This window comes from Neopsephotus bourkii, unplaced genomic scaffold, assembly GCF_033783945.1.
Source record: "Neopsephotus bourkii isolate Nb327-2 ecotype Australia unplaced genomic scaffold, CSIRO-AGI_Nbou_v1 NB_335, whole genome shotgun sequence".
Classification (NCBI taxonomy): domain Eukaryota; kingdom Metazoa; phylum Chordata; class Aves; order Psittaciformes; family Psittacidae; genus Neopsephotus; species Neopsephotus bourkii.
In genome coordinates this window covers 258,404-283,600 of record NW_026900841.1, presented here as the reverse complement: position 1 = coordinate 283,600, position 25,197 = coordinate 258,404, and the positions used below count along the sequence as shown (strand labels likewise).

At 42.9% G+C, this 25,197-nt stretch overlaps 1 protein-coding gene and 1 long non-coding RNA gene across 2 annotated transcripts in view; both read left to right on the top strand.

The window, feature by feature from the left end:
• Window positions 1–7,265, top strand: part of UBE2F (ubiquitin conjugating enzyme E2 F (putative)) — a 117,651-nt gene extending 110,386 nt beyond the window's left edge. Inside the window, exon 11 of the transcript XR_009724669.1 lies at window positions 7,253–7,265. The gene's annotated coding sequence lies outside the window, so the exon portion shown is untranslated. The remainder of the gene's footprint in view (window positions 1–7,252) is intronic.
• Window positions 1–25,197, top strand: part of LOC133209409 (uncharacterized) — a 360,513-nt gene that overhangs the window by 219,565 nt on the left and 115,751 nt on the right. The window lies entirely within an intron of this gene.

Here is a 25,197-nt window from a genome sequence, read left to right as displayed (position 1 = left end):
GCGTATTGTGCAACCTTGTAACTTTAGAGGATAAATGTAGAGGGAAACAACACTGAGGGACGCATGACTTTTGGAGGACCAATCCCCCGTGCGTCTTCAGCTGAATAAAGCATACCTACTTTGCAACTTTAACGAAGTTGTGGAGTCTATTCCGCTCTCATGGCAAAACCACCAGAACTCGCCTCACACGGGACCATAAAATCATTAATTGCCCCACAAAGGACCCGGGTCGCCACACGGCCTCCCGCTTTCCGCCCAGGACCATACGGTATGTGCTGCTACCACCGCGCCCCCTGACGGCTGCGAGTGGTACCGCGCCCCGGGGCCAGTTCTACCCTTCGGGGCGCTCGGCCCTGCCTGGACAGACCAATCAGCGGCTGCCGGGGGCTGGGGGGGTGTGGCGAGAGCCCTGCGGTGCCGCCCTCTAGCGGAGGAAGGGCAGGAAAGCAGCGCCTGCGGCTTTTGTGGGGGAATTGAGGGGAAGGGTAGAGAAAACAAGAGCTGTGGGAAGAGGGAGGTGCTGCGGGAACATCAGAGCATTCCAGTTGGTACCCTTCCTCTTATCCAGGAGGTCACTGATCAGTCTTCCACCTCTCCTCGAGCCCTGGGAGCTTGAAGAAATTCCTTGCTCCATGGAATTCTAAACTCCAGTTCTACAAAGCTATCACTTCCACGTTGCCTCAGCAATGTTGTACGTGGTCATTCCCTGCCCAGCCATGGTCAGTCAGTGAACCATCTTGAGAAACAGAGTGAAGAATTAAGGCAGGAAAGAACACATCCCCAAACCTGCTCCAGACAGATTTCCAGCTGCCGGTGCTGGAAACTAGCCCTCACACCAACGAGACGTAACCTGAACCCTTCAGAGCCACAAGAGCTGTTGCTGCTGGAAATCCATCTGCAGTTGGATTTCGGCCCCAGCCCTGCCTGCCCAGCCTGGATCGTGGCTGGTTTTGTAAGGCAGGATCTTTAGCGTTGAGCTGAGAGGTGTCCAGCACTTACCTCACACCTCTGCTGCAGCCTGGCTTCAGCCCTATGGCTGCACCGTGGTGTTAACACCACATCTGGGTGTGCTGAAGTGAAATGCCAAAGGTGTTGGGTGTCTCAGATCCAACTTCTCTGCCATTCTGCACTCACACTGTATCTTATACCCCAGCCTGTACTGCCAAGCCCACCTGAGCTCCTGTACTCAGGTTGTAAAAGTAACACTGCCCTTGTGTCTCCACCAGGAGAATGATCCCTGCCCCACAGACACCAGCAGAGTCACCCCAGGCCCATTTTCCTCCCAGCCCCAAGTGACTGCCTGACTCCAACTCAGTCTCCAGTTACAGCTTTTTCACTGGCTGCAGAAAGTGACCGTGGCCAAAACCCTTTTCATGTCACCTACTAATCTAATAAATGATAGAGAACGGTAGTTAAGCCACACAGGAGAAAAGAGCACAAAGTGCCCCCTTATACTCACTGGGTGTCCTTTCAGTGCTTTTCTGGAGCTAAACATGCTGGTTCTGTGTGCTGGTATTTACTTCTGAGATCCAAGAACAGTGACAGATGTGATCGCAAAACAAGATCCTGCCTCAGCACGTGCCCCAAGGGCTACACAGCGGGGAGCTCTCTGTAGTTCCTCTCCTCCGAAGGCACATTCTGCCAGTCCCTCAGCAGCACCTCTGTGAACTCAGTTTAAATTGGCCTTTCCTGAACGTGTGGCTGTGAGTGACACAGACTGTTCCAGGTGAGAGCTCCCTAGTGCTCGGGGCATTTCAGAAACCCACCACCTCCATCAGAAACACTTCACCTTGTGCTGTCCTAACTTCCCACCGAGGTACTCACTCGCTCCTACTTTCCTTGGGGGAATAGCCCTGAGCTTCCTTCTTCCCTGGTATTCCTGATGGATGAGCTCCCAGAATTCAGAGCCAGAAATCCTTGCTGCGACATAAATCCTGGACTGATGCAGGATAGATTTTGATACTGGTTTTACTCTCTGGCCTGCCCTCTCAGCCATTGTGTGTCACTATGGCACATGTGCCAGTGACGCTGTGTGGGAGCAGTGCAGAGAGCAGGCAAGCTGCAACTCACACAGACACGTTATTCAACAGAAACCCAAAAGCACTCACCTTGAGGTGGCTCTATTAACTAACTATTTAATTAAAGATTGCACCAGGGTACAAAGCAGAAGGGATCGGTGTCCTCTGAGGCATCACAAGCATCTACGGTAACGTCTCACACAACAGCAGTGTCACAGGCCCTGCAAGAACAAAACCAAGTCTATAACTCACATCCTTGCACAGCAACTTCCCCTCTAACTGCTACAAGACTTTCAAATCAGGAGGAGAAATCAGAGCACAAGACAGCCCTGTACTGCATCAACATCTTGTGAGCTGTTCTGAGGGGAAAAAGCAAATACTCACCCCGCATGCTCACAAGCAATTCACCCAGGACACAAATCTGTGTCCTGCTCTACTTTCTGCAGGCTCTGTCCCCACAGCAGCAGCACATCACACACAAACAGCACTTCCAGCTTCACAGGGATAGTCCTATTGTCTCCCAGGAGAAGAGGCAGCTTTGGAAGGAGGTGTTTCACTTTCCAGATGATTCTTTCTCTTCGTCAGGCCAAATGGGCCTGTCAGAGCCCCTGAGGCATGTCATGAAATGTAAATGCCTGATCCAAGTGCAGGATCGGTGCTCCTGTCCCTGTACAGAATCCACAGGGACCTCCTGGCTTCTTAGAGCCACCCATGCTGCTGGCTGGAAATGGTGACAGCCTGATGCTGCCCTTGATGTGCTTGGGATGGGTCTGGGATCTGGGAAAGCTGGAGATGCTTCTCCCTTGTCCCCACAGGGATTATTTTAAATGGGTCTTTCTTGTTTCAGCTGTTTTGAGTTGATTTGAAGGGCAGTAGCAAATCAAGTAGTAAATGTTCAGTTTGTAGTCTGTGCCCATCATTTGCCTGTTCTAATGAGAACACAAAGGTGTGAACTCCGCACATAAACACTCAGATCTGATGCCACAAATCCCAAAGACTACAGTATGTGGAGTGACTCTTGGCACCCCAGAGACGCTGCTCACCACTTGCCCTCCCTGTGTATCGCTGCTGAGAAGACACTTTGAAATGCTCTTTCTGCTCCCTTTCGCTCCAAGGGTGCTGAGGGCCTGGCTGGGAAGGCAGCCCTGGAGATGGCAGTGGAGATGTCAGTTGCTCGGTTCCAGCTGCAGCTGATCATGGGTTTCAGAGTGCCCAGCAGGTCTTTATCACCCCTATGGTGTCACCTGAAGCCTCCCCAGCCACACACCTTTCTCCATTGTCCCCACCTCTGTATTTAAGCTCAAGTCAGGGGCTGCTTTTCATTTCCCTGAGAGTTGTGTTATACATCTTGTTTCTATTTAATTGGTGTATTCATTTCTGTCTTTATTGCAAGAGTGCTGTTGTGATGCCTTTAACTCCTGTTTAGGTACTGTGGGGTTGTGAATATGGGGGACAGTCTGTTTCCCTGATGTCCTTTAGTTTAGGGTTTTTTTGTTTTCTGATCTCATTGCCATTTGCCTGCATTGCTGAGCTGGTACCAGTATGTGATTTCATGGGGTTTTTGCTTCTATTGCCTAATAAGAGGCAGCTGGAGCATGTTCTTTTTAACACATGCTGGTTAACTTCTGCCATGCTGATTGCACCTAGAAATGTTCAGTCTGCTCACAGCACAATGGCAGAGCTTCTTGTTATTCTATCTCTGGCAAGCTACTTATCTTTTAAGCCTAGTTCAGATTAAAGGGGCTTTTCTGGTGACCTGTACCTGTGGAGGGGATGACAGGAGGCCTCTTGAGAGTAAGGACACTTTTTCCAGTTGAAGTCAGAGTTGTGTTCTTGCTGTGCATGTGGAGATGTAAGTAGGGTCTGGAGCACTCACTGTCATTCCTGGGATTCCTTTCCTCTGCCCTTAATCTGTATGAGGAAGGAGAAAGCGTGCAGTGATAATGGCAGGATGACTATTACCAATTCTGATACGAGGTCTGGATTTTGGGGGAGACAGGAACGGGAAAGGCAAAACCTGCCATCCCAGATACAAAGGCCACCTACACCTAGTTTAACCTCGGCCATACAGACTGTTCTTTCACCTTCTGCCTCCTGCCATGGAATTTTAGGTGGCCAAGCAAGGGTGGATTGCCATGTTGGTGGCACTGTTCCAGAGCTCACCTTGTGTAGGTGATGCCCAGTACTAGCTTTCTGTCCTGGAACCTTAGGCTTAGCATCAGGATCTGGACATTCACACTTAGGGAGCTGGTTTTTGGGGCATCTGAGTGCACTCAGTTTAGGCAGTACACAGATAGATTTTAATGTGTCTAAGCAAGGGTGGATTCCCATGTTGGTGGCACTGTTCTGGTGGTCACCATGTGTAGGTGATGCCCCACACCAGCCTTCTGTCCAGATACAGGCACTTTAGGCTTAGGAGCTGGGGCTGGACATTTGCACTTTGGGAGTTCTGCACCCTTTCTACAGGTCAACATCCACGAACTCCAACCTGATCCTGATTGCAAGTGACCAGTTGTTGTGTCCTTTTGCAACTGGTGGTGTTCTTCATGAGTCTGCGCAACTCACTGTGAATTACGTAAACATCCCAAACTTCATGGGCTCCTTACAGTTTTTTTTAGGCTTGCGTGTTCAATCTGGCTGGCTGCAGGTTGCAGTTATATGCATGTTATTGCTGCATATGTCTAACCTTTCCCTAGAAGACCCCCAGGTAAACTCTGCAACTCGATAGCAAGTAGCCTGCTACTCTCACTCTGTATTAATGGATCCAGTTATGTTGCCTTCAAAGGATGGGGAAAATACAATTCCTGCAAAGGAATCAATAATATTGAGGACTAAAGGGCAACCAGTGTTTTAGTATTAGAGAAAAAGAAGGAATAGGGGGGACTTCATAAAATTTCCAGAAATTTTACCAGATTGATGAGAACTTCACAGAAAACAAACCAAAACAAACCCCACCAAGTAATATTTTAATATTTCAATGGAAATAGAGCAAGTATCTGCTATTTCAAGTTCAGGAAACAATCTTGCACTTGAACAAACAAGAAAATGATCATTTACACACATAGATCTAAGCATCTGTTGGCTATAGATAAACTACAGTGGGACTAGAAGTTTCCCTGCATCATCTTCTTGAGCAACAGGAAAGTGTGAGCTTGCAGAGGAATGCAGGGATGTTTCCTGGGTTGTGAAATTAACATCATGGAAAGGGATACATAGCCCACTACAAAGAGAGAGGGGACATCTCAGAAGGGGACAAAATAGCAGTAAGGTTGTAGTGGTCTGACTTGAATAGTAGGCAGGAACTGAAGGTCTGTTTTCCCACAATTAGGAGAACTATAAATAAGGAAGTTCAGAGCATTAGCACACCAGAGCAGGCAGAGTACTTGAAAGAGAATTGGGTTTGTGGAGGTACAGGAAATATTCACATTTAAAGCTATTACAAACTTACTAATTAAATACCTTAACATATAATTATGTCTCTTCATTTGTATTCACCGCCTTAGATTATAGATGTAGCTACAGGTAAGCAAGTAAAGGAAATTTGTAACATTAACAACAGAAGTAGATATTTCAAGCAAACTTCTGAATAGCCTGTGCTCAGTATGTAGCATTTTGTTCCTGTAGCTGTATCCTACTTCAAGGGTGAATCTGTTCCAGCAGTCTGGTACAGAATTCATCTGGGAAATGCTGGAGTAAAGTCTAAGATTGCAAGTATTTTTGTTCACCCATCCTCTTTAGTTCCTGTTACTTGCCTGCAGAATTGGGTCTTAATTTATCTTAAAAGTATTAATAACCCCATTGTTTCTTCTATTGCTGCTTAAATAACTGGAATTCCAGACAATAGTCACATCAGAAAGTTTGCCCCTTTCTTGCCTGGATAAATAAGGAAAACTGTTGATTTTCAGCAACTGGACAGTGTCAAACCCCTGCCGCATGTCATTTCTCAGCACTAAGGAAAATGCAGAATAAGGCTGCTTTGGCTGCTGCTGCCCTTGAGCCATCACATGTTATCTCAGGCTGTATTTAAGGATAAAGCAGGAGGAGGAGCATAAGTGCTGCTTTCACAGCTCTGTAGTGCACTGAAGGTAACTGCCTATATTGAATCGTAGCGATGGACCCCATCACCCCACTGCTTTGGAAGATCAGCCCAGTTTCATGTTAGCTTTATTTTTTTTTTGGTGGGGAGGACAGCATTCAGGTTTGAATGCAATGTTAGAAACTAAAGAATTATTTTTTTCTTCATGTGACTTTTAGCCTGAAATAAAGTATTTCTTTCAACTTCACTTGTTATACAAAGATATTCACAAATATATTTTACCTGCACTGTTTATTACAAATCCAGTTACACCATAACATTAAATGAGATACAGCATTTGGCAGGCTTTAGAAGACCACAGATGACAGATACAATAAACTGCTGTCACCATGAGGATGGTCAGACACTGGAGCAGACTGCAGAATCTCTATCCTTGGAAATGTGTAAAACTCAAGTGGACAAGCTCTTGAACAACCTGATCTAACCAGATTTAGATGACTTCCAGTGGTCCCTTCATTCCTATTATTCTACATTTCTGTTGATTTCAGACATTGGTAGGAGTTCCCAAAAACCATAAGAGAAAGTTTCACAAAGGCTTAGCTCATTGATAACTTCCTGAGAGTAAGAAAAAGCCAAATTTGGGATGGCACTTAGTTACTAGGAGGCTCCACTCCATTAGAAGATGAACTAAGTGCTAGCACTTAGTCCTTTATGTACCACACTTCCTGCAGGAAAGCAAATCATAATCGTAGATGTTCTCATGCACAAGGATAGTTTCTGCATCTCTGTTTGGACACTATCATGTAAATAATCTTACTACCCTAAGAAGATAATTAAGCATAAAAGAGGTCATAACTGCCAATTCAGATACCTGAGCCTACCTAGTAAAATGCGTTGGAAAAGAAGATGCTTTGTATGGCAAGGTGTTTCTGAATTTCTAAATTCATCCTATTTATGTACTTGAGAGTGGTTTTTCTGCACTGTTTACAAGCTGACAGTTGGAACTTACCTGCATTATTTTTGAAAGAATGAAGGGAATTAAGAATTAAAAGCTTTTTGGGCTTGGAATTTCCCTGTTCTTGGGACTGCTCAGAAATCCTTGGCTTCCAGTCAATTCCTGCTCTTATACTAAAACCAAGAAAGTAAAACTTAAAAACTGATTTCTAACACAGATGTACAAAAAAAAAAACCCCAAAATGCAACAACAAAAACAACAACAACAAAAAAAAAACAAACACAAAAACACCCCCCCTCCCCCCCAAAAAAAAACAACAAAAAACACCAAAGAAAGTTCTAATAGAAAAAGGCACTTGCTATATTTTCGTAGTGTTGCTCTGAAACACTGATCTTCTGGACTCAGAATTCACTTGAGAAAGGCTATTTTGTGGTTTGATCCATCTCCATCAGTAACTTATCAATAATGTTACAGTACTAGAACGATACTATAACTTGGCAGGAAACACTTATTAGCCAATACATTTCCTAAAAACTACAAAAATTCCCTTTTTCCATGTTGGAACAAACCCCTATTGTGATTTTTTTTTATTCCATGCCAAGCAGCAGAGGCAGGGAAGACCTTCCTGGAGGTTCATAGCAGGGCCAATGAGGTGAAGAGCATTCAGCTTGGGTCTTTCTTCTCCCTTCCCTACATTGTTCAAGTTGTGACCCAGAAGTCTGTCTGCCCAATGAAATATTACCATTTGGATGGTAAGGCAGAATGGTCTGGCTGTACTCCCATTGAGTTAGTCAAATAATATGGCTCTGACATCTTCTATGGAGAAAGAATCACACATGTAGAAGCAGGCAGCCATTCAGACGTGAAAAGAAATGCAAAGCTAGACATTCTCCTTGAAAACTCAGGTTAAAAAACATAAATTTGCCTCCCAACTAAGCCTTTAACTTGTAGCATATCGTACAGTCTTCCCCAGCTATCTAAAGGGAAGAACTTCTAATGAGGTCATTTGGGAATGCATAGTTAGCATATTTTTTAATCTCTGTGCTTAAAAGTAGATTTGTTTTCTTAACAAGTGCTCTTTCATCCACCTGATGTGCTACAGCCATAAAGACTGACCTGTTTTCAAACCCAATTTGAGTCAGTCGGAGTCTCTACACAAGTTAGATCAAGGCCCCAGTAATCTTCCAAAATATAGTTAACAGAAGTAAGATAAACAGCATCTCCCAAGTCTTTGGAAAATATGATGCCCTTCTGGTTTATGCACTTACTTCCCTCTAAAGAGATTACAACACAGAGTGAATAGTTAATATGCATTCTTAACCAACATATTATTCAGTTTGTTTAAAAGGTTCAATTTCTATTATGATGTATCCTGCTGACAAATTTAAAGTAGTCAGAATTCAGGAATGTTTCTGGGAGTTAGGAAAGGGTAAACGTGTGTCCTTTCTGTGCATCTGAGAGTCTGGATGTTTCCATTCTGCACAGCTTTATTAAAGGAGAAAAAACCCACTGACAAACACCACCAAAACACAACATCAACAATAAAACTAAACAAAAAACCCACCCCAAAAATCCCAGCGCAGCACACATGGGGCACTGTATTAAAAACCCCAAAGAAACAACACCAGAAAAACCTTACTAGGAAAAACACACTGAAAACCCCAACCCCTCCTATTCCAAGAATATCAAGAATGTTAATTAGTGGCAACAGTAAACAAGAAGATTCTTATTATTAACAGAAATGTCGTCTTCTTGGCTTATATGGATCTTATTTACCATGTAGTATCTACCTGAAGTGTAGCATAGACATTAGGTGTCCTGAGAAATGTGAACAAGGTGACACTGTGTAGAATTGGAGACCTTGTGTTGTCTCATTTCTTTCACTAAATTCTGAATGTTATTACTGATGCTTTGTGTTAAACAGATAAATAAAATAAAATTCTCAGTGCTAGACACCAAGACTCACCATGAAACAGCTAAGGCATTCTTAACTTCCTCACATTACCATTTCCTACTTTGCTCTGAATCTTAAAGAGCCTACAGACATCATAAAGACTTTTTTGCCTTTACAGACGTAACTGAGAACCAAGAGTAAAGTTTTCTACTCTATTTCACCAGACAGTTGTTATCATTAGTTTTGGCATGGCTCCTTACCCACAACTTTACTTTTTCCAATAAATCAATATATTTTACCACAGTGCTGTCACTGTATTTATCATACCACTAGGACGTACCACTTCAAAATTAAATAGAAAGCAACTGTAAATTAAGCTACAATTATAACAAGAGCTCCTAGCACTTACTTAGGTCCTTTAGACCCTGGTCTGAAACCCACCTTAGTAATGAGAGTCTTAAAGAACCTTAAGCTGCATCCTCTGGAGTGCAGCGTCAGTACCAGTTGTGGTAGTGCAATGTCAACCATAGAATCGTAGAATAATTAGGGTTGGAAAGGACCTTAAGATCACCTAGTTCCAACCCCCCTGCCATGGGCAGGGACACCTCACACTAAAACCATGTTAGAGAATTAAATATTCCCATCACTTCCCATAATGAATCCTCACAGTAATTAACCACTTTCAATACTATTTATCCGTGTTCTCTCTGGAGAGAGAAAAGAACTTGCTATTGTTTAATAGAAGCTATGGCTCAAGACCAGATTTTTCTACAATTATTTCATATTGTCTTTAACTTTTGAGGTTCTAGCTTATAAGCATCTGAGATGCTGGGAGTTAGGTATGACCTATATGAACTGTACCATATATACCACATATAACTATGAGTTAGATATAGTCTTGCTAGCCTACTTTGCATTAACTTTGTACACCAGTTTCACTGCACAGCCATCTTCAACGTTGGCCCTCCAAAATGCACCTTACAAAGTATCCAGTTTTCATCAGTTCACACTGAATTAGCATCCTGCTTTCTACCCTACACCTTAAAACTCATCCTTCCTCTTAAAATAAAACCACCCAACCAACAAATTCCTGTGTGAAAATCTCCACAGAAAAATTCTACTATCAGCAAGTTTTGACATGAAAACCTTCAGCATAATTCCCTACCATCAACACATTCTTATCAGAAAACTTCACATTACCACAAAGATTCCCACTCAAAAAACATCTGGAAACAAAGCTCCACTGTCCCAGTGAAAGCTAACCCAACCCCAATGCTGAGTGCAAACTTAAAACCAGGAGCACACTGTGATTATGTTGGCATGTGTTAACGCAGATCTGGGTTTGAAAGCTGCCAGTTTTCTGCCTTACAGCTTCACATGGCATTCGGTTAACATCAGTATTTGCACTGTAGCAGTATTTGTGGCTCCTACCAGAACTTCTGCTTGCATTACCTGCCTGTAGACCCATACCCCGAGCAGAGATATGTCCCTGCACATCTGAAAAGGTGCAAGTAACATGCAAATTCAGCATATTCAGAACTTCATAGCCACAGTTGCAAAAATCATCTTCATCATCCTCATCATCATAAAATTAGAGCAAAACCTTCAATTCACCCTGTTAAGATTCCCTGGCTCTCGTGCTCATACACAGACCCTCCAACACTGAATACTGCTCTCACTGCAGAAGGTGAGAATTGCAGAAATACAGTTAAAAAAACATAACCGCTCCATGATTCTATGAAAAAACCCAAACCAAACAAGAAGTGACATAGCTGTAAGCCAAACCTGATGCTGTTTTACAAGAGTAGAACTGGCAGTAATTTCTGGGTCACTTTCAGGAACATTTGCAAGCTTGATAAAACATTTACAACTCCTCTAGCAGAGGATTCTCATTCCTACAAACCTCTACCACTGATTAAAACCCATGGCCCAAACACACCATCATAAAGCAAACAAACAAAAAGTAATCAGTAGGTTTCATTCTAAGGTACTCACTTTGTGTTACTGCAGGAGGCAAAACAGCCGTGCCTTAACAGCTTCATTTTAACAAAGTCTATAACTACTTTCCCCTTTATCTTTCCCTGAACTACTGGGAGGGCCAGTAATGGTCCACAGGTTGTGGCATTTAATTTTATGCTGCTTCTGGCATAACAGGGCAGCTGCAGCCCTTGCTTCACTTTGGGCACAACTTTAATTAGCTGTGATGCTCTGGGTGTAATTACAGCATACAGTTGATTTTTCTGTTTTTTTTTTTTTTTTTTTTAAGGAATTATTAACAAACAACAAATTCTCTCACTGTGAAAAGAGATGTTAATATTAAAGTTGTTTAGTCTGGAGAAGTTGTTTAGTCTGGCTTGGGGGGCACCTTATTGCTCTCTACAAGAAGAGTGGAGCCAGGAGGTGCCTGGTCTCTTCTCCCAAGAAACAAGTGATGGGACAAGAAGAATCAGCCTCAAGCCGCACCAGGGGAGGTTTAGACTGAAGACTAGGAAAAATTTCTTCGCTGAAAGGGCTGTCAAGCATTGGAACAGGCTATCCAGGGTAGTGGTAGACTTCCATCCCTGGAGGTATTTATAAGAAGTGTAGATGAGGCCCTTAGTGACATGGTTTACTGGTGGACTTGGCAGTCCTGGGGGAACAGTTGGACTTGATATCTTAAAGATCTTTTCCAGTCTAGTTGGTTCTGTGATTCATTAAAAAGGTTACACTGGTAACATAAAGAAAGCCTATACTTCAGGAAGATGCTGCTCATCATCATATGATGCTATGCCGACAAGTATCCCCGGTAAGCTCACTGGGGCTTGTCCCTTTCTTGGGGAATGGTGCAAGCAGTAAGACACAAGCCTGGAGGCCCACAGTGTAAATCCAGAGTTGGAGTTTTCCATATCCCTTTGGTTTACAGGCTTGCCAGACAAGGAAATGCACAGTACTGGTCATCACTTTTAAAAAAATCATGCTTGTAATTTTCAAGAGAGCCTGAAAATACTGAAAAATACCATTTCAGTGGTTCTGTTATCATTGTAGAGGTATGGAAAACATTTCCCATGCTGAATAATCTTCACCATTCAAAGCACTTTGCTATTTAACTGAGAATTTCAAGTATGCTCAAGATATTGCAGCCTAAACCTCTTCCTTTAGGCAGAGCTGACTGCTATCTGTGAGGACACATCCTCCTGTGACTAAATATATCAGTGTACAGGAAAAACTCCCACCTTGTTATTGCTCTGGCTTTTGTGAATGGAGCAGAAAACACTGTTTGCCTACCCTGAAGTCACAAAGCCCCATTGTGTGGCATGGATAAATGAAACTCTTGAGAAGGAATGAGCTGTTTCTTATTTTACTGACAGCTGCTAAGAGTCCCAGTTAACAGCACAATGCTGGCACAAGCTAGCACACATCCTAAAATCCACATTATAATAAAAATTTGACATGAATATTTTAGCAAGATGGTGTCTTGGTATTTTTAATACATTTAAGCTAAAAAAATGAGCTTTTTTTTTTCTTTGTGAAGCAAATTAATTAATAATCACTAAAATTAATACTTAAATTAATAAATAGCACTGAACCCTGAAGCTTCTAAATAGGCATCTGGGAAGCCACTGTCTGAAATACCTATTTCCAGGCTGCCAGTCCATCTGGGAGACAGTGGGTGAAGTTTGCCAACCAGAAAGCTCACCTCCACCCAGAAAAAGTTTATTGGCATTTCAATGTAATGCTCTCTCATTATCCAATTATACTTTATTTTGAGACAATCTTCCCTGACAATAGTTCATTGTGAAAACTTCACTGCCTGGACACACTTCCATTTGGTCAACATTTTTGCTAGAAGGCATAGAATCATTTAGGTTGGAAGGGACCTTTAATATCATAAATGATTGTAGATATTGTAAAAACAGCATTAGGAAAAAAAAAATCTCTTTGTAGGGAGACTTGTTAGCATGTGGCTTTTTCAGATGCAAGCAGTTCAATTGTGATAAACTGGCATTAACATCTAACAACACTACTAGCTTCTGCTTCTATTTTTCACTTTGGATGCCCATCAAAGTGGTATTACTGATTTGAATAAGCACTGCCTCATTTTGAGGCTGGTAGCTATGTTATATTAGGCACTTTTTTGTCATATCACATCATTACCACAGAAATCAATTTTTAAAAAATCACATTTTTTACGTGATAAATCCAGTCTTCATCAGAGTTCAGCTGCTTTACACTTCCAAATACCACTTTTGAACTGTCTGACATCTCTCTTCTTCATTCAAAGTGACATTCAGCTAATATTTATTAACTTTTCCACTGAAAACAGAGACTCTTCACTTGCAGACACTGCAAACTTTATATATAGGTATGTATGCATAAAAACCCCTGCATGTATATAGCCTAAAGCTTGATCCTTGTTACTCCAGTTTTACATTTGCCTTAATTTTGCTCAGCATCCAGGAAATTCAAAGGAGGCCAAAGAAAACCAACAATACTTGTATCAAGATTTTTTCTTTTCTTAATTTATGCAACCTTTTTGCCATGAAATGAACCGTTGTACCTGTGGGCAATGTACAACCTAGAGCAGCTTTACCAGTCTGTAACATGTCATGTGGGAATGTAATAAACTTTTTTACTTAACCCAGGTAAGCAATACCACAGAGACATATGTATTGATTTAATATATACCCTTAATACCTGGCACAGCAATGGTAACCCCTGTTAGATTTCTGCCTTGGTTAAACAAGCAGCCAGACATGAGATTCCCAAGATGAAGCTTCAGCTCGTGCAGCAGAACGTAAGGGGACAGTTTAACTCTCTAGCAAGTGATTTCCCATTCTTGGCACCGGGCACTGTTCCAGGAATAACCCTGTGGTTTCTCCCCAGAATCTTTGCAAAGTTGTACATCTTTTGGTGATTCACAAGCTTGGTTTTTCCTGGATTTTGCTGCCTACAGGGTTATGAAGGCATTTTCCTAACTGGTTCTCTGGCATCCTTGGGAGAAACAGCAGGTAGCCCACAACTAAGTTTGTGTAGCTTAAAGGGATAGTTTTAGGTGTCTGTTTTGCTTTGGTTAGCATTGACTGTGCTGTGGCCAAGCACAGAAAGCCTGCAAGATGGAAATGGCTTAGCAGTAGAGGAGCAGGCATGCATATGGATAGGACTAACTAGGATATATCAGAAGTATTGTGGGGTCCTCATATTCTTTAGATCCAGCTCATTGCACAAGACAAACCCCAACACACCATTAGGTGGATGCACCAGTTAAAAAGTCAACTAGAATTCATTAAGTTCTGCTATTTAAAACTAGCTTTCTTATTTAAACAAGATAGGTCAGCACAAACTTGTTCGGATTGCTCCATTAGTTCCCTATAAAACTATAACTGCTACAACTAAATTTTGAATGTAGGTTGGTATTTGACTGTAAAGACTTTGATGCTGAAGGTGTCACTTTAACTGTGCCTGGTACTACAGGATGTTGTCTGGGGTCCACTGCAAGGTAAATAAGAGGTCTGATAAATAAATTTCTTCTCTATATTGGTTTGACACCTGAACATGGAAAAAGACAAACAGTTCATAGTAAAGAGATCTGGAAATAGGGAGATAATTTCCTTCTCCTTCCAGCAGAGGCTGTGCGCATCCTTTAACTGCTTTCTTATGGAAGCTTCTCGGACCCCTGCCAGTGGTTTATTAAGGATACTAGGACTTCTGGCAGCAGTCCTTGCAGAATCTAAGCAAAGTCTGAGGCAGTGAGGTTTGGCTGTGGTGCCAGCGTTGATTATCTTGTTGACTTACTTTGCCTTCCTGGAAAGGAGCATGATACAGTGAGACACTGATGTAACAAATCTCTACCTTATTATGGCTGGGATTTTATCCCACCCAGAGCTGGCTGCCATTTATCTTCAAGTTGCCTGCATAGTGCATCACTCACGCTAAGTGATTCTACCCCTGAGCTATATATCCACCTCCTTCCCAACTTCTTTAGTCCCCCAGCCATCAGCCTTTGTGAGCCTTAAAGTCCCGAAGGAGACCTATGCTAAATATTAACCCTTCCCTTTCCACCAAACATAAAACCCAACTGCTTTACCACATGTCAAAGTCCTTATAAAACACACACCTGACATACAGCAGCACTGGGGTCAGTTTTGGATGTGCTTCAATGATGAAACTTACTTTTTATTACAGATGGTTTTAAGAGAAAACATCAGTTAAGTGATAGATTGGCAAAATTCAAACTTACCTCGCAGGTCTGAATCTGATTTGTTGGAGTTGCACACATCCCTGCGTTAATGTATTACCATATAATTTCTTATCCCAGTTTCAGACTGGGCTACACCATTTCAAGCCACATCACAATTTTCTTCTATCTCCAAAAAAGCATGTTTTCCAAAATTAATGGACTTTTCATCTGAAAGATATGCTTTACTCTCAAAGCTCTGTGGCTAATGCACATTTCTTTCAGAGAATGATTTGCAGTTTGTTCTTTAACTGACTGTTGGAGAGGTCTTTCAAGGTTTTGCGTATTTTTTTTGTCTAAAAACCTAAAATCTATCCTCAAAAGTATGGCATTTAAGGGGAGTTTAACCTGAACCATGTAATTTACAACAGCATGAAGCGAATCTACATCAGTTGAGTTTATAGGTGGAAGTGTCTTCCACATACCACCAAAGCATATCAAATAACCCCTGATATGAAACAGTTTCAGAATCAGCCACAGTCCATATAAACACTCTTAGAATATGATCAGATTAAGTTGCTTAAAATACTGGGCATATGGAAGTCATCAAACGCTGACATCAGAGGGAAATCAGGCTTCTCTTCTGAAAGAGTGGAACACAGGATAGGTCTTAGTGTAAGATCAGCAACTTTTCTGGGCTGTTTCCTGCTCTGAAATGATTTAGCAAAATACTTCTAAAAAGTGTCATAGACATCCAAAAGGGTTCTATAAAGTGTTAAACTATTTGTATCATTTTGACATATACTAGGGTGGCTACTTTAAAAAGAACAATGCAAGTAGGAAAAAACCCCACTATCAAACAGAAATCAGCCCTAAAACATATATGAGACTCAACAGAATAGGTAAGCATTGAAAGCCCACTACAAGCATGCCAGCAGACCTGAAATGATCTCTAGCATTTTGCTGGACAGAATACCTGGCAAAAACATGTCTTTGACAATGATGCACATTTCTCTTCCTACAGAAATTTAATTAGATGTGTTTTCCATGAGTGACAATGTGATATTTGAGGATACCTGTGGATAATAGAAGAAGTGAATACCCTTTACAGGTATACCCTGCATCTCTTAAGAAGCTGTAAGGGGAAGAAATTTAGAAACATTTAGGACATAAAAATATTTGTAATAAATTAGTTTAAGAAAGTGATTAGAAACACGACTGTGATGATGACCTCCTCTGTAGGGTCTGATGCACAGTGAGAATATTCCTTTGATACCCATGCAAAATGTCCACTGCGGGATGATTTTTTTCCTAATCAGAAAAGTGAAAGGAAATATTTATTCATCTTCTTAATGGCAACACACAAAAATCTCTTAGTTGAGTTACAGAGGAAGGCAATGTGCCCTTCAGCTCTTCTAGAAGAGAGTATGCTACCAGGCTTTTCCCCCAGCCACAGATGATATTCCAAGCCTGAGGACATGCCTGCCTCTGCCTCCCTGACACATTTGCGCCATTCAGCTCCATTCAGTGCAGCATTTACTGGGCTGAACAACATTGGAAAGACAGGACATCACACAGCAGAAGTGGGTTTATATATCTAGTCCCTAGCTTTATTAGTCCCTCCCCACCACATCCTCCTTCACCCTGGCTTGCAGACACAGCCTGGGGTGTTACTCCTGCAGCTGATAATGGCCATGAGCAGAGCAGAGGAGCAGAAGCCAGGATCCAGCTGTGGGTTGCAGCTGTGCGGGGCAGAGGAGGATTCCTGTATGGCCTAGGAATAACCACAGAGGGAATTGCCCAGGAGAGGATGAGAGGTGCAATATGGAAGATGCATTGCCGAAAAAGAAATGTAGTGGAGCACATGGAACTAAGGGGAGAGATATGAACTATTGGTGGAAAGTAGGGATGGCAAAAAAGGAGAGGGAAAGCTGCTTCAAAGCCTGAAATGCTTTGGTGAACAGTGCATTAAGAGATCCCCAGGGGTTGAATGAGATCTTTGGGGAGGGAGCACCAACTAAGAGCAGTGACAGGGAAAGCTGTTTGTTAAATAGGTTTTCCATGAACATACCAACAAAGACAGAAATAACCTCACATTTACCTTCTCAGCTTTCCAGGAACAAAGTACTCTGAAATCCAGCTGAAGGCAGAGAGAGGTATGTCTCCTGTCTCCTGTCTCCTCTGGATGGCAAATCTGTTAGCAACAATGTGTATCCTTCTTCTAGCACATGGAGGCTATGAATTAATTCCCCATGGTTGATTCAACCCTCTAACGCTGCAAAAATGCCTGCACTAAAACGAAGAAATTTCCTTGCTCCCAGGCAGAAAAGGTTAACTCCTTCCTTGCTGAAACTGCAGCCTTTAAAAACCCACATTGATTTTCAGATAGATTCAGGGCAATCAGCAGGAGCAGAAAAAAAGCCTTGGGCAGACTTTAATGCATGTGTTGAATTTGATTTTTGGAACAGAGGAGTTCTTCAAAGTTACTTGCTGGTTTCAAAGAATGCTGCAGGACTTGGTATCACTTGTAAACTATTCTACAGCAGTAGGGGAGGAAGAGTTTTCTCTATAATAGAGGGTGGTTACAGACATGCCCAAGTGGTGGCTCAAACAAGCAACAAATTCCATCCTTCATTTCTTGCAAATGCTTGAAATCACATAGGATGTCCATCTGTCTTGTGTGGCTGATGCCTGGATATTTCCCATTATTTCTATTCATCCCATTCACAGATCACTGGAGAAACTTTCTCCTATCTGGCAAGTGGTGCCTGAAGAAAACAAATGAACTCTCCTGGAGCCAAACATCTGACTGGTCCCAGAGGAACAGGGAATGGCAAGAAAGCCCCTACCTCCAAGCACATGGGCTGGCACAGTAGAGCAGTGTGAAACCTATTCACCATTGGGTTCATCCTGCATATTCTCCAGGAGCCCTCACAGATCCTTAATTACAAACGTAAATCTAAATTCTCAGAAAGATGGGGATGCAAATCATGAGGAAGGACATCAAAAGTGGAAAAGAATTTTAGCTTAAGGGAGACAAACAGCCTTCTGGGAATTAACAGAGACTTTACAGTGGACAAGAGAGGGTTACCAGGGATTCAACATGAAAAGTCAAGGATTAAAGCACTTTTGAGTTAACCTGTTTTCAGGAATGTGGGCATCAGCACTTGCTTCCCATTTATTGTGTGATTTTAAGTAGGGGAAGGACCAAAAGCCTGATGTTCAGGGCCATTTAAGGTAAACCAGCACTTTTTGGCTGTACATGGAAGGCACAAGAACATTTTGGGCTCCAGCTGATACCAAACAGTTGTCACAGCAGCCATGTGCTAGATGGAGGAGAATTTCTTTGCAGCAGAATTTGTAGCCTAAAGAGCCTCCACAACCCCATCCAGAGCTGGTCCTCCTGCCGGCTGCAGATGCATAGTGACATTAAACAAGAACAAATGTGCTAAAACCGTGGACTGAAATTCAACTGGCAAATGCTAGCTTTTTTTTTTTTTTGTCTTTTTTTCTTTTTCCTTAGTGGTATGTTAAGAACATCCTGTGCTGTGTTTTGCACTCAAGAAGAAACTGTCCATGCTGAGCAATGAGTTACTCAGTGCTTACACATCAGTTGAAAGGCTTCGTCTCACACTGTGGTATTTAAGGCTGCCCAGTACTTCTAATAACACCCAGCTCTCCATTGCCAAGATGTAAGCCCTGAGCTGAAATATTTAGCAACTGAATAGCTGCACAGACTGAAACGTTAAATATCATCTGGTTTTGGGCTGGGGTTGTTTTGTTTTGCTTTGGTTTCAGACACAGTCATTTCCAGGGGCAAAGCTAGGGAAGAATGCTTCGTCCACCCACACAGGCAAGGAGAAGCCAGACCTCTCTCAGCAGCTCCAGCACTTTCATTCCTTTGCAGTCTGGAGTTGGGGGAGAAATCTGACATTAAATCCTGAGGGCTGCCGCAAGGTCAGTGATATACCAAGAGCTGCTAGGCATTTTTGTTTAAATTTTCCAGAGATTAGGCAAATTTCCCTGTAACTGATACCCTTTCAAACCACCTTGAAAGGAGACAGAAGGCAATGGAAGGAAGCAAATGTCCCTGGTATGCATCAGCCTGCGGCAGGAGGCTTGACTCCAGCTGCAGGAATAGGGGACAATGAACGGAAGAAAGGGAGATAAGCAGCCAGGAAACAGCAGGGAAGAGCGAGGCAGAAAGACACAAGAATGCAGAAAGGGAGAGGTGAGAGAGGAAAAGCAAGACCAGCATCCAGCAGTGAACAGGCGGGAAGCCCACATCAGAGAGGAAGCCCTCAGGAAACATCAGATGGGATGCAGGAGCAAGGCTGCTGGGATAAAGGCTCCAGGAGGCCAGGGGGAGCAGGAAAACAACACAGGGAAAGGGGAGCAGAGGGACTAGAAACCTCACTGTGAAGTCCCTGGAGCATGGGATGGAGAAGCCTGGTTATCCCTTCACTCAGACAAACAACCTCCCAGAAGGAAAAGCTGGAACAAGCTGGGATTATGGATGGAAGACCTGCTGACCAGTGTCCATTTAGGGATACTCAGTCTGGGACAAATAAAAATAGGTGGTGCAGGTTTGCCTCTCTCAGCAAAGAAAGGGCCATAAGAAGACACACCACCTGAGCCAGAAATGGGTCTATATTGAGGACAAAGACATTCAGTCTTCCCAGTGGACCATATAGGATCACATGACCAAAATCTCTCCAAGTCTCCTATTTTAAACCCTAGATAACCACACAAAAATCTTTATATGGGGAGGTCAGATTTGCTATGTTAAGTGTTCAACATTTAGGAAGCCCTAATGTTAGAGCTATTGATGGTTTCTGCATTCAGTCCCACTATTCACCTGTGATGGCATGATGCTGTCTTACAGTAACATGTTATCTCATCTGTGGAAACCTGAATTTTTTAACTACTTAGCACCTCCTGAGGCTGCTGAAAAGCCACCCATTGCACAGCATTTTGGTGGCACTGTCTGACAAAATTACTCACAGGAATGAACAACTTTATCTTCCATGAGAAATTATCATCCAGAAAGCTAAACTGAACCTATCAGAAATACCCCATAGCTGCAGGTACCCAGTTTGAGACAGAATGTTTCAGAGTCTCACATTTTTACTGCATTTCACACATAGGATGTGGAAGGTTACTCCTTTATGCTTGCTAGCATATGGCATCTTCTGCCCAGGAATGGAGAATGTTGTGCATCACTTGCTGTTCACAGTGCATTGCTTGGGAAAGGTGCTCAAGAGCAGAGCCACAGGTTCTTTCTGCTGCCTTCATCCTAACAGCCCTTTTCCATCATTCACCCCTGTCTCCCTTCAGTATCGCTCATTAAAGCTTTAAAGCCCTGCAGTGGGTGAGATGGCAGCTGACTGGCCTGAAGCACCATATCTGCCAGCACAGGATTACTCTAAATGAATAATCTCTCCTGCATGACAAGGCTTATTTGGACCTTGTGTAGGCATTAAGAGGTGCTCTGTGAAGTAGTTATTCAGTTTTCCATGACCAACCTTGGATTGCAACAGCAGGCTTAGTTGGTGCTGACATGGAGTCTTTCCCCTGGGTTTTACTGCATAACCTGGGCTCATTCATAGGGAATCGCTGAGGGAGTCATGCAGCCTCAGAATTTCCTACATCCTCACCTGTCCTATTTCGTAACCATAGAGAAGCTGCCCATCAAAACAGCTATGGCTCCTAACGTGGTGCAGCTAATTCTGCATCTATAACATTCCACCAGGATGAGCTGAAAAATCGAGGTGTACTTCACGTCCAGGAAGAATTGTGTAAGGCAGCTTCAGGTTTGGAGCACGGGCGGATGCTCTTCAGAGGTTAGGAAGCATGGAAAGAACTAGACACTGATTAATCCAGTGCTCAGGGGAGGGAGGTTGCCATCCCCAGGGTGACAGGTCAGAGGGGCTGTCAACTGCATCTCACCCAAGAACCCTACAGAGAACAAAGCTACCTTTTTTCCCCTGAAATAGAGAGAACGTTTTGACAAGGAGAGTCAAGTCCAAGCAGTTTTGCTGCCAGCCTTGGTATGAGCAGTGCCTGGTCAGTGCTGCTGCAGCTGATGTGGTTACAAACAGCTTTCTGGATGTGTTACTATTTGGTGTTGTCCTTGTTAATACTCTGATGCAGTAACCATTCAGGAATGCATCTTGTGCATTATCTCTATTCTATACCCTCAGGAAAGGGCAACTGTATTGCAGGGATGTTATCACTTTGTTCTTCCTCCGTTCATTCATTTTGCTGCTGAAGGCTTGCAAAGCACCGAAGTGTGAAGAAAAAAGGTAGACATGGCTTATATGCAGCAGGACAGCAATTGTCACCACAGCCTGCATCTACCCATACTTCAGCATCATTGTCCAAAGCAAATAAAAATCAAGTAACCTGTACCATATTATGGTGGGAATGAGAATCCCCCTACATGGATTATAAAGCTCTCTCCTGCAGGACAGGGAGCTGTTGTACTGTCATACAGATGAAGCAAAGGACTTTTAAGTTACACAGGAGCACTGCCAGAGTGGGAAGGAAAGCTAGGCATCCCAACTCTATCTGCTCCACAGACTATCAGGACTGCACCTGGAGCAGACATGACCAGCTGGCATGAAATTTATGTCATGTGAGGGAAGGGAAACAGTAATAGCCAGTAAATCTCTCCCACAGAGCTGAATTTAAGTGTCACCAGCTGTATTACTTCCGCAGTGCATAATGTTCATTTATTCATTCGTTCTTACTATGTCGTTGAGTTACCTGACTAATTTATAATATACAGACCCTTTAAGAAGTGGATTTCGGCATCTTACAGCACAGCAGCAATGAGCAGGGGAACCAGACTGGCAGCCCTGCAGAGGTAAGGACCCTTGAAGCCTGCTTTATCCAGCAGGCACTGGATTCACCCAGGTTGTAACTCAGAGCAGACATATTTCATCCCATCATCAATGTTATGTTTGACTAACACTTTTCTCAAGCTTGGTACACCAGAATCTTATAGCCCTCCCCAATTCCATCTGAGTTCTATTACATGAGCTATTTGATATCCTCCCTTTAAAACTGCTGACATCCTTTCCTTGCCCTCGCTCCCTGTCCCTTCCCCAAGGATGTTGATCTTGCATTTTTCTCTGAACAAAGGCTTTCTGAAAGCAGGAGCCCCCCCCCGGCTGCCTCCTGCTACTGGCTCCCCCTGCAACCCTGCTCAACTGAATTGTGCTCTTCTCATTAGCATCAATGTGAAAGTTGCTCTCACCCTATAGACTCTGCTTATTATTGACTTTAACAGAAGGAATTGTATACCTAAATAACACCACGCGGGCTGAAATCAAGCTCTGTTGTTTCCTTCCTATTGCTAACATGTCCAGAGCAGATTTATTAAAACCAGGAGTCAACCCCTGGAGAAACTAGAGACATTGTATGTGAATACGCAACTTTGGTGTTTGTTCCTCCTGCCTCTTCCTCTGCTGAGCTGCCTTCTGATAAGCAGCTTGCCAGGGTAATTATCCACAGAGATTTTAAGCTGCATATTTTTCTCTCTCTGGGCTAATATAACCCAGATGTGGGAAAGGCATGGTTTTAATCAGTCCTTCCATACATCCCATGACACTTGGTCACATGTGCACATGTAGGTATTTGCATCACCCAGTAAAATAACTACATTGTACACAATTAACAAGCTGGCTGTCACATACCATTTAGTTTGCCCTTCTTTTGTAGGAGCTTAGTGCTGCCTTTGAAAAAATCAGTTCTGCAATGAAACAAGTAAATACTCCTAATGATTACAGAGTGCTCTTTCCATAGCTACAAAAGTTTTCCTAATAGATTGACTATGACCGTCAAGTAGTTTCACTGCAGGTAAAAAGGGAAGGTTAAAAGCTATATAAAAGTATACAGACAACATGTAAGAGCTTGGGAAACAGGTAAACCAGTGTTCTTCCAGCACTTGGGACAGTCATTTAAGGGAGACACACCATCAGAGCCCATATTAGAAGTGCTCTATAACCATCCAGGGTCCTTTTTTCCCGAAGCCAGTGATGAAGACAGATTCTAGGGAGAACAGAGCCCTGCATGAACTGCAGTGTCACTTACTAGCACCACACTGAACAGCACAGGAATCACAGCTGCTTCTCTTCCCTGGTAACACCCATGGCCAGATGATGTTTTGGCAGGTTTGCTCCCAGACGACTCCTCCTCCAGTACGAATACTCTCAATATCAAACTTAGATCCAGAAAGTTAAAGGAATCAGCTCAATACACATGGGTTCACGTGGATTCCTAGCCATTCCAGCACTTGCTGCATGGGAAACCCCTACACGTAACAGCCCCAGACAAGATTCTCCTCACCCACCATCCATCTCAGGCAACTGCTGCCAAGACCTTGACCTTACAGAGGTGAAAGTATCTCAACAAGCTAACCATTACCTCTTCAACTGCTCCCTTAGCTGAGGGATGAGACAGGTAACCAAGCCTCCTGGCTGACACAGTGCAGAAAGGAGCAAACCCACCACTAGCACCACTGCTCTCCTTCAGAGGAAGCCACATCACCCTCTCCTCCTCATTGGGGATGCAAAACAGCAGCAGTCAATGACATCAAAAACACCTGCTTCATCTTCTGGTCAGCAGCTTGTTGATCACATGAAGAATGGGCATGAGTTTCAGCCTAGCAAATAAAACTTTAAGGACTTGCAGATGATCAGAAACCGGTTCTCATCAGGAAATAAAGTAGATCTATTTCTTTCCTTTAACCCTAGCAAGGGGAAATAAAATATGAAGCAAGAGTATTTTACTTTAAGAGAGGGCTGAAGTAGATTCTGAATGGGAAGCAGGACCTTTACAAATAATTTGAGTAAAACATCACCTGTTAGCAGACACTGATGTGCCTTGAGTGCAGGACTGGGGTGACAGCGAGGGGAGGCACAAAGCAAAGCTCAGCACAACTTGGGGAAGATAAAAAGGGTAAAATTTACATCATAGAGTCCAATTCTAAATTAGGTCTTGGGTCGAGAATTGTCTCAACCTAAAACCTAATTAAGCAAGATGTAAAATAACAACCTGCTTTCTTCAGAAGGATCAGAAAATGGGGACAGGAGGACAGCAGTAAACAAGATTAATCAGAAGTTTGGTTTCCTTGGCTTTTTGTAAAACAGATTTTCCTTCTCTCATTAAATGTCTGCTATTCACTGATTTCTCAGAAAGAGATAAACTAAGACCAAAGCTTAATAATTAAATATCCTTGACTATTGACTTCATGGGACTTGCTGCTTCAGGGATGATGCTGACCTTGCCATGCCTACTGTGACCATCACAGGCCTGCTTGCTGCTAGTGTGGCTGGAAAACAAAGGAACCAGGAAAGAGAGCAGATGAAAACAGAATCACCAAGCCACAAAGCTCGAGATGCATCACAGTGATGTTTTCAAATGCCAATAGCTTTGTTGTTGTTTAAATAATTTTCATTCTTCTAATTCAGCTTCTGCTTTGAAGTCCTTCCGCTGCTTCCAAGCCAGCCTGTTGCAGTACCCTGAGCAAACACTGAACTAGCCAGAGGATTAATATTCCACTGCTAGCCTTTAGAGCCATCTTTCCCCTAAGTTACCCCCCCATTTTTAATTACCAAAAATAAAATAAAATTAAAAAATCAGTATTGCAGGAAACAGTTCTATCCTTCAACTTGTTTGGTTGCCAGCCCAATGGAAAACTTACCCTGAAACTTGCGGTTATTAACTGAAATATTAAACCAGCATGATTACAAATATTCCCAAATATTTCTGTGTTTACTTATTATCATCATTATTTTCAAAATACCTAACAATTCAATACTGTTTTCTTAATGAAAGGCACCTGAGACAATACTGACAGGTAGAACCCAACAGCCATTTACATCTTAGTGGGTTCCCCTCTGTAGACTGCAGCAAAGAGGGCTGCCCTTTTACTTCACAGTATCACAGTATCACAGTATGTTAGAGATTGGAAGGGACCTCAAAAGATCATCTCGTCCAATCCCCCTGCCGGAGCAGGAACACCTAGAGAAGGTTACACAGGAACGTGTCCAGGTGGGTTTTGAATGTCTCCAGAGAAGGAGACTCCACAACCTCCCTGGGCAGCCTGTTCCAGTGTTCTGTCATCCTCACTGA